Source organism: Apodemus sylvaticus, chromosome 7 (assembly GCF_947179515.1).
Source record: "Apodemus sylvaticus chromosome 7, mApoSyl1.1, whole genome shotgun sequence".
Lineage (NCBI taxonomy): Eukaryota > Metazoa > Chordata > Mammalia > Rodentia > Muridae > Apodemus > Apodemus sylvaticus.
In genome coordinates, this window is record NC_067478.1 from 98,908,763 (window position 1) to 98,918,482 (window position 9,720).

Consider the following 9,720-nt stretch of genomic DNA (forward strand, 5'->3'; position numbering starts at 1 on the left):
TTGTTCAGTTCCTTCACTTGCTTGTTTGTGTTTTCCTTTTATCTTTTAAGGGAATTTTATGTTTCCTTTTTAAGGGCTTCTACCTGTTTACCTGTGTTCTCCTGTATTTCTTTAAGGGAATTATTTATGTCCTTCTTGAAGTCCTCTATCAGCATCATGAGATGTGATTTTAAATGCAAATCTTGCTTTTCTGGTGTGTTGGGATATCCATGACTTGCTGTTCTGGGAGAACTGGGTTCAGATGATGCCATGTTGCCTTGGTTTCTGTTGGTAATGTTCTTGTGTTTGCCTTTTGCTATTTGGTTATCTCTGGTGTTAGCTGGTCTTGCTGTCTCTGACTGTGACTTGTCCATTCTGCAAGCCTTTGTTATCAGTACTCCTGGGAGACCAGTTCTCTCTGGAAGGAATTTAGGTATGAAGAGCTGTGGTACAGGGACAGTTCAGGGGTGTGGACAGAAACCAGAAGGTTCCTTTCCCCAGATGATCCTTGGTTCCTGTATCTTGATGGCTCTGAGCAGGTCCCTCTTGGGTCATGAATTTGAAGAGAAGTGGTGGTCTTACCTGTGCATGCAGGTGTGTAGGCACTCCTGAGAGACCAGCTCTCTTGTGGCAGTATTTGAGTATGTAGCTCTGTGGCCCAGGATCAGCTCTGGGCACAGACAGAAATTGGAAGACTTCTGTTCTAGGCTTCCCCTGGGTTCTTGTATCCTGAGGGTTTTGGGCAGGTTCCTCTGAGCAGCAGGTATGGTCCTACCGGTGCTCCCAGACTAATCCATACTCCTAGGAAGCTAGCTATCTTCCTGTACCACCTGGGTATGGAGCCCTGTGGCAGAGGATGCCCTTCTCTCCCCTTAATCAGCCAATCAAGAAACAACATTTGCTTTCTGATGACATCCGTTGACAGATCTGTCTCAATATGGTTGTTCCGTTAGTCTTTGATGGATGTCTAGAAACTGGCCACATTTGAGTTTCAGATATTTTCCCGTCCTGAAAGACTGTAGGCATATAGACTAGGCAAATAGGAAAGCAAGCAATTTTTTTGTTGTTGTTGTAAAGAAGTAAAATCATGAGCTGGAAGCTTTCATTTTCTATTCTCATTTATTTTCCAAGATCCATGTGAGCCTATATATCATTCTTATTTTACTAGAAGAACATTGAGACCACAGAGGCTAGGAACTGTGTAAGCTCCTGTCAATACAAAATGCACATCTTCATTTGGTCTTGCCCTTTCTCCCTCCTTTCCTCTCCTCTTTGCTTTTCCTTCACCACCTCACCCCACTTACATCTTTCTAGCATGAACTTCTCTAGTATGCCAGCCTGTATTATTGGTAGGAACCAGGAGAAAATTCAGACACACTTTACACTTAGGAAGCCTGAAGTGTACAGCTGAAAGGAAGTCCTACTGCATCACTCCCAATTTCTACTACAGACACTATTCACCTCCTGCCCTTAATTGAATGTTTGGAAGTTGGAAGCATTCTGTTTCTATAGTCTCTGGCACCAACCAAGTAGCCACTGTCCCAGAAAATCCAGCTCTCCCTGCCTCTGAGCTTGGCTCCTTTGTCCTTCAAACCCAGGGTGCCACATGGTTATACTGACTATACCAATCCTACTTTATTTTCATAACCTTTGGTAAACAGCCCCTTCATTAAGTTCTTCTTAAAGAAACCCTTCTAAACCTGAACTCATTCTCTGGGAATCCTGATTTATGTATTCTTGGACCACTAATATGGATGAATTATTTTTATTACAAGGTAGCCTTTTATGGACAGAAATATTAAGAGATGTTAGTCTGGTAGCCCTAGTGAAACTGTAATGTCAAGTTGAAATGTACCACCAGCAGTACACAAAGCTAAAAACCAATACAATCAGCAGCACACATTGTACAGTGCCCTGGGTTATTTGCCTGAACTGAATTGCAGTTGTGTGTGGGCTGCTGACTGTCACACTGTGGGTTCCTTTGTGTTTGGCACATGTCTGCTGCCACATGCTGAGTGGTGACTCAACATTCCCACCCCATCTCTCTGTTCAATCTACTGAGAAATCATCATTCAAACAGTAAACAAGGAGGCCATTTGACCTTCATTTGGAAAGAAATCATAATTTATGTATTTACTCAACCTATATTTGCTCCTCATTAGTTTCCTGGATCAGAGGAGTACAAGTGTCACTGGCTGTCACTGTTGCAAATATAAACACAAGTCCCAGTCCGGTAGTTGCCTTGTGGTATCCTGTGTAAGGTAACATTTATGGCAACCTGGAGATTGCTTTTATTATTAATTTTCATATCATCAGAAATAAAATACAGGAATTTAAAGCATCTATAAAATAATATGATTAAGTGTCAGGAACAGTAAGTGTCAGGTATCTGAGAGTAAGTGAAAAGCCACTGAAATCCAGCAATCATGGGAACCTGGGCAAGGAGAGAATGCTAGAGGTAAGGGAGTCAGGTTGAATAGCATCCTGTCTGAGACTGGTTCCTGTGCACCTCAGTTATAGTTTAAAGAAGTGATCAAGGCAAGAAGACATCTTGTTCTTCCTTTCAATCCACCTGACCTTATCAGGCCACATCCTTCACCCCCTTCCTGAGACAGCATGGGTCCTGAAAACAAGACTGGAGGGAGTGACAGCTGCCAATATCACAGGGGGACTTAACCCTGGGAAGATGGAAAACTATAGACCTAAAGGTACTTAGAGGAATAATTCATATAAATCATTCATATACATATATGTATATGTATATACACACAAATACACATATACATATATATTATATATTATACACTAACATATGTACATATGTATATGTACATATATGTACATATAATATATATATATATAAAATTAATGAATTATTGAGAGAGGAGGCAGACAATAAGAAGCAAGAACATGGGTTTAAAAAGTAGGCACCCTCGTTCATCTCTGCTACTAACTTTATTTTGTCAATAATGGTCACTGGAACATTCATTTCTTATCTATAAGATGGAGAGAACTATTGAACTACAAGGTCTTTAAGATGTCTATTCAGCACTATAAACTAAGGTCCAACAATAACAATGCTAACAGACTATATGAGTGTTTTAGTGTTCTCACATGTGCATATCTGGAAATTCTTCTTACAATGTAACCTTCAAATCAGTTCCTAAGCAAATAACATTACTCTTGGGTCTTCTGAGTCATGGTGCACTTTGGGTCTTCTGTTCCAGTGAACTTTTAGTCTGCACAGAGAAATCCACCTAGAATATGAAAGGGGACCTAAGCAACCATGGAGGTAGAAGGTACTAAACTCGAAAAGATCCCTAGAGCTCTCCAGGTTCTTAGTACCTAGAAGAAAGCTGCAGGAAGAGACATGAACCTGATCCTCCAAAAGGACAATTAATAGTGGTGACCATGTTGGAGAGGGTCACTTGATATTCCTGCTTTCCTTTTCTAGAAACCAGACACATACAAGGGAAAGTGCTTACTGTGCTCTGTCTCTGCCTTACCAAAAGAAAGGAAGCAGGTAATCTAATAAAACATCCAGGGATGGAGGCCAACCACCTTCTATTTGCTAGTAGGTGAACAACGTATAAGTTTAGGATTCAGAGATCAGTTCAGCAATGCTCTTTCCTCTCACTGTCTCACTATGGGCTTCTTTTGAGTATAGGTGGGGACGGCACTATCATTTTCCTTTGCTTCAAGGAAGGCATGCTTACAAATCATTTCGATATAGGGCTTTGTTTTGACCTCTATAGCAACAATAATGGGGAAACTTGATTGCACAAAGGAGTCTATCCAGAAGCCAGCCTTGTTGAGCCAGTGGCTAATTGCTCAGCTTACCAAGGCAGCAGTTCAGTCCTCATTTTGGGAAGTGATTCCTGTGTGGCTCCATTGGTCAGGACTTTGGAGGGAAAGAGATAAATCGTGAGATTACGAAACATTGAGTCTCTAACACTTGTCATTGTCAATTTGGATCAGTGTCACCACTGACTTCACTGTCAAGTGTACCTACTTCTGATGAAGACAGGGTAGATATGCAAACATCTCTGTAGCATCCTGGTATGTAGACATCTCTCCACAGTTTGCCTGAGCCCCCATACCCTGGGTACTGACAGGTATTAAGAGCTTAGACTGATTCAGAGTCATTAGCTGTTCATTGTGACCCCTTCCAGGATAAAAGTGATGTATGATTATTGAACTTTATCTGTTCCTAGATGGAGATACAGCAATTATTATTCACCAGGTGGCCCCATACTCCTTCTTTGCTTTTCGGGAGAAAAAAGAGACTAACTAGAATGCTAAGCTCATTAAATCTGCCCCATGTGGCATGTGTCTGGATCTTTACATACCTGCTTTTAGAGGGTCAATAGATCGCTACTCTGCAGGGTTTAGAAGGGATTAGATCTCTCTGCAGCTCCTTGGCCCTCCTACCTAGATGTTGTCCTGGCCTAGTATGTCCCAACTTCTGTTGCTGACAAAGGCCATAGAGTTTCCCAGCCATGTTTCTGCACCTCCCAGAGCCTGTCAGCAGGTAGAGACTAATTTGTGCTTCTCCAAATTAGAAGTTGTTTGTGAGTGCTGAAAATCCTGGTTAGTGCATTTTAAAATTGTTTCTTTTGGTCTAAACCAGAATCTATAGATACATATGAATTCAGGGCATTCTGAAAACCTCCCCATGTTAATTGCTGGGGGCAAAGATCTCTTTTCAGTAATGTCAAATCTCAGACTCTTCAAGACATAGTATTCAAAGTCTCCATCTACTCTGTACTCACATTTGTTTCTTTTTGTTTTATAACTTCCTTCTTCCCCTGTCTTCCCAATTATAATATCAGAATTAATCATTATTAAAATGGTTCCCTCACTTTCCCTATTTAATAACATCTCTATATCTATACTTTGTCTAGATATCTATGCATCCATTCATCTATCCATCTATCCATCCATCCATTTATCCACTATCACTTATTTGTTTACCATTTGTCACCTATTTATCTATTTTAGTTTTACACACATGTATACATATACACATAAAAATAAGCATGTAAATATTCTTTAAAAACATTTCATGTTTTAAATCTCCCAGTTAATTTCTTTAGGACTCTAGATCCTGCAAGCCTACTCCTATTTTTCCACTAAAGGAACACGGCAATAATATGACTCCTAATGACATAATGCTACATTCATAGATCGATGTCTCACTCAATCCTTATTAGATATTCTTCTTGCAGTATATGGTATTTGTTGTGTTTTACAAAACTAAAAATAAGAAGGGGTATTTTTGGTGGAGTTACAGTATGGTGTGGAGAAAGTGGTGCCTTTGCAAGCCCATACTGTGGCATCCCTTCCCCCTCTGAGGTACCAGCCACATGAAGGGTATAGTACAGAATAGAGTTTATTCAGAGTGTGGTGAGGGGAGATGAGAGAAAGGCAGAGAGAGAAAGAGAGAGAAGAGAGAGAGAAAAAGAGAGAGAAGAGAAGAGAAGAGAAGAGAAGAGGAGAGGAGAGGAGAGGAGAGGAGAGGAGAGGAGAGGAGAGGAGAGGAGAGGAGTAGAGGCTGGCCATGAGCCCATGAGGAGAGGGAAGAGGCGAATGAGGGCATAGAGGGTAAGGAGCTAAGGAGCAGGAACAAGATCAAGAGAAGAAGAACAAGAGGGAAAGAGAGAGAGATAGGAGAGGGCAAACATCCCCATTTATAGTGAACCAGGCACATCTGGCTGTTGCCAGGCAACTGTGTGGCAGAGGCTAGAATCAATGCCAACAGTAACGGTGAAGGATATATTTGGAAGAAGAGAAAGAAAGATAGTAAGAACCAGTGATTGTGGATGATTCAAAGGAAAGAGTATCTTCCATACTCAATATGACTGATAAACATATAAACTCACAAAACCCAAGACCTTAATGTGGTGCCTATGGAGGTAGGAGGATTGGGGAAGAGTTGGGGGATAGGACAGAATAAGATCAAAATATATGGCATAAATTTCCTCTTAATTAAAAAAGAAAAGATTTATAGCCCTGAGATCACAAGAGCCAGATATAATTGCACATCCTTCCCTATAAAGAATCAACCTGCTTCCTACTTCCCACTTGAGAAAACTGAAGAATGATGTGAGTGGTGATGGATTGTGCCCTACCTGTGTGCCTGACACTATGCCACCCATTGGTTGGATTCTTCTCTCTGCTCATCACATTGTGATGCAGCTGCTACTGTGCTTTCTGTCATATGGAGAGGGACGATACATCCTCAGCCACTGCACAAGTTACACAGCTGGGAAGAGGTTAGGTAAAAGATTAGACTCTAGCTGTTGGACTCCATGTGTCCAAGTCTCTGGTATAATGATTATCACATTCTGTCCTGGTTCTAATTAATACATCTTGGTTGACTTCATATTCTTGGGTGGAGAATTGTATCTAGCTTCTTGCTTTTGATAAGTATACATTGAATGGTAGAGCTTTGAATTAAAACTTACCAGTGACAAATCACTTCTTATGCATTAAGAGGAAAGCAAAACAAACAACAAAAGAAAGAAAACCATTTTGAATACACACTTGCCTGCACCAAGGGCAGTTACTTGCACCTAAAACACAAAAATCCCTTTTCCTTTGCAGATGTAATTGCTGCATTTGTGTATTATGAATTACTAATGAGGGCCAAGAGAATATGGTGTGGTCTGAATGGAATATCCTACAATTAGTGCATACTGTGAAGGCTCCATGCTGCCCTCTCAGTGGGGAGGTACTCTGCAGAAATACTCTGAGACCTCCTAAACCTGCTTAGGGTTTGATTAGTTTACTGCTAGATCTAAGTCATGATTGCCAAACCTTGGTATTGAAAGCTGTGAGGTCAGTCCCCATACCTCACACAAAGGCTTTGGTGTGTCCTACGAAGAGCAGAACTCAGGACTTTAACAAATGACCATTATCTCAGTCAGATTTCAGAAAGGGACAAGTGGGGTTTGGGCCCAATTCTGTAAACCTCTCACCAGAAGCTAACTTCTGTACACCCTAAGAAGTGTTCCATTTGTTTCGTAAGGGCTTGGTTAGTGTAGGAGGCAACTCTGAACCCATCTTATTTTCCAATCCCACTTCTCCCAAGCTGCCAATCATGAGCGCTACAGAAAGGAGAGGCAAACAACAAATAGAGGGCACTTGCTGGTAAGGTTGTATTTATAGATTTAAAACATAAATTGTAGAGCTTTTATTTGTCTAAGATGTGCCTCACAAACTTCAAATTATTAGGTTCAAGCATATTATTGAGATGGAAATGAATACTTGGTTCCAGTTATTTTCATAAGCTATTGGAAAAGTTTTTAGCCATATAAACATTTCTGGGAGGAGGCTGCTGTACCATACACAACAGTTTAACTGTGTGCCTGGATTGCATTGAGATCTATGCTAGATGCTATGTACTGGATCCAGAGGCAAATATTGGCAATGTATCTTTGCCACTATCTCAGCCTATTACTTATGAGCTAAGTAGATATTGTGAAGCTTGCCTTCCTTACTTCAAAGCAATGTCATAAGATCAAGTAGAAGGACATATTCAAAAGCTCTCTGTAAATTTTAAAGGGCTTTGCAAATATCCATGGTTTCCAGAATGTCATATTAATACAGAGTTTAGTCAACCTATTGATATTTTGGGCCAGATAATTCTGTTCAGGGAAGCAGAGTTTCCCCATGTGTTATTGAATTTAGAAGACCATCTTAGGCCTTAGCCAAGCACAGGCCAGTGACATCTCTAGTGTGACAACCAAAAGCATCTCAAGACATTGTGAGAGGTTTCTTTGAGGAAACAGTTGTCTGCTGTAGATAAGAACTACATGAGTATATTGTAGTTTCTTCATCCAAGGCATTGCTAAGTAGAAGGAGACATTTTAGGAGATTGGCCTCATAGTTCTAGTTCTAATTCTTTGTTTTTTATTTTTTATGCTTTTTGCTTAAGAGGATAAACTAGTCAGTGTTCTATGAGTAACAGAACTTATACAGAATGAGTCTATATATATGTAGAAAGGGGATTTATTAGAATGATATATAGGCTGTGGTCCAGCTAATACAACAATGGATGCTTATGAATAGAAGGTTCAAGAATTCAGTAGTTGTTTAGTCCTTGAGACTGGATGTCTTGAGTGTTTTTCAAGCAGACACTGGACTCCCAAATAAGTAGTCTGGGCTGTAATACTAGTGAAGGAGTGCACTTGCTTGCCAAGAGAAATTAAACAGGCAAAGAAAGAGAGCTTCCTTCTTCCATGTTCTTTATAAAGGCTGACAGCAGGTGTAGTCCGGATTAAAGTTAAATCTTCCCATTTCAAAGACCCAAGATTTGCATTAGAAGTGAGTCGTCCCACTTCAAATGTTATTAATAAGAAAGAAAACATCCCTTTCTGGTGTGCATAGTCATTTTTTAAAGTTAATTCCAGATGTAATGATGTTGACAACTAAGACTAGCCATCCCATGTCCATCCCTTGTTAAAATTGACAATCATATCTTCTTTTGTCACACTTAATTTCTAAATAAAACCAATAACCAAATTATAATTACACCTAAACATAATATCAATATTGCACATACAATTACAAATGCATTATACATTTAACCAGGTCATAATTATGCCTAACATGATATAACTCTTCCTTGTATAAGTGAAAACACATTATAAATTTAGAATAGGCAACAACATCCCTTTATGAACATTTTTTAGTATATCTCTTAAACTCAGATATGTAACAATTGATAATCTCTTAATTGATGTTAAATCACATTATAAAGAATCAAGGAGAGAAAACATAACTCTCTATACAAACATACTTAACAAAACACATCAGAAAAGAAATACTCATGACATTTATAATCCTCATTTTTGCATCTGGTCACATGGTCCTAGCTTGTATTTATCACTATCATCAACTACTACTTATTCTGTATTTTCTCCACCCTCAGCATGCACCTCAGCAGGCCTTGGTTCTTTTCCTGGAAGAGCGATCAAAACCTTCATTCCTACAGGATCTGTGCATTTTGTGTTATCCTGTCTGGATTGGGTTGAGGTAGTTTCCCATTGACTTTAATCATAGGACCTGGTAGGACCAAGAGATGCTCCAAAGCATTTCTAGCACTCTAGACATAATCTTTCTTACCTCTGCTGTGAAAAACCAAATCAGTTTCCCCTTAGTAATCTGGATCATCACTCCTAACACAGTTATTTCTTTCTGTGGCTGTTGTTTTAAGAGTATCAGGAAGCCCAAAGTGGCCAGGAGGAATTTTGAACTTCCAGTCCAATGAAATGTTTGTTGTGACTTCTGGCAGTGGCTTTCCCCCATCTTGAACCAAAACTTCTAGGCAAGCAGAACATAAAATCATGGGAACAGGAAGCAAAAGTATCACCTTAGGAACACAGTGGGCGATAGTGAGTGGAACTATTCTCTTTTCTACCCCTTGATTCCTGAACCCATGGATCTCGGCTATGGAAGAAACTGTAACCTACATTAGATGCTGATTCAAAGCATATGCCACATTCTGAAGAGCCCAGGCCCTGACTTTCAGGCTGCTGTCACCTAATTGGCACTGAAACTGTGTCTTCAAAAGGCTATTCCATTTTTTTTATTAGTCCTTTGCTTTATGATATTAGAATATATGGGAATACCATTATTGTAGACCCAATGAAATACTTCTCTGGCTACAAAGTGATATGTGGTGAGAAGTGATATTATGTGGAATATCTTGATGTTGGATAAAGTATTTTGCAAGTC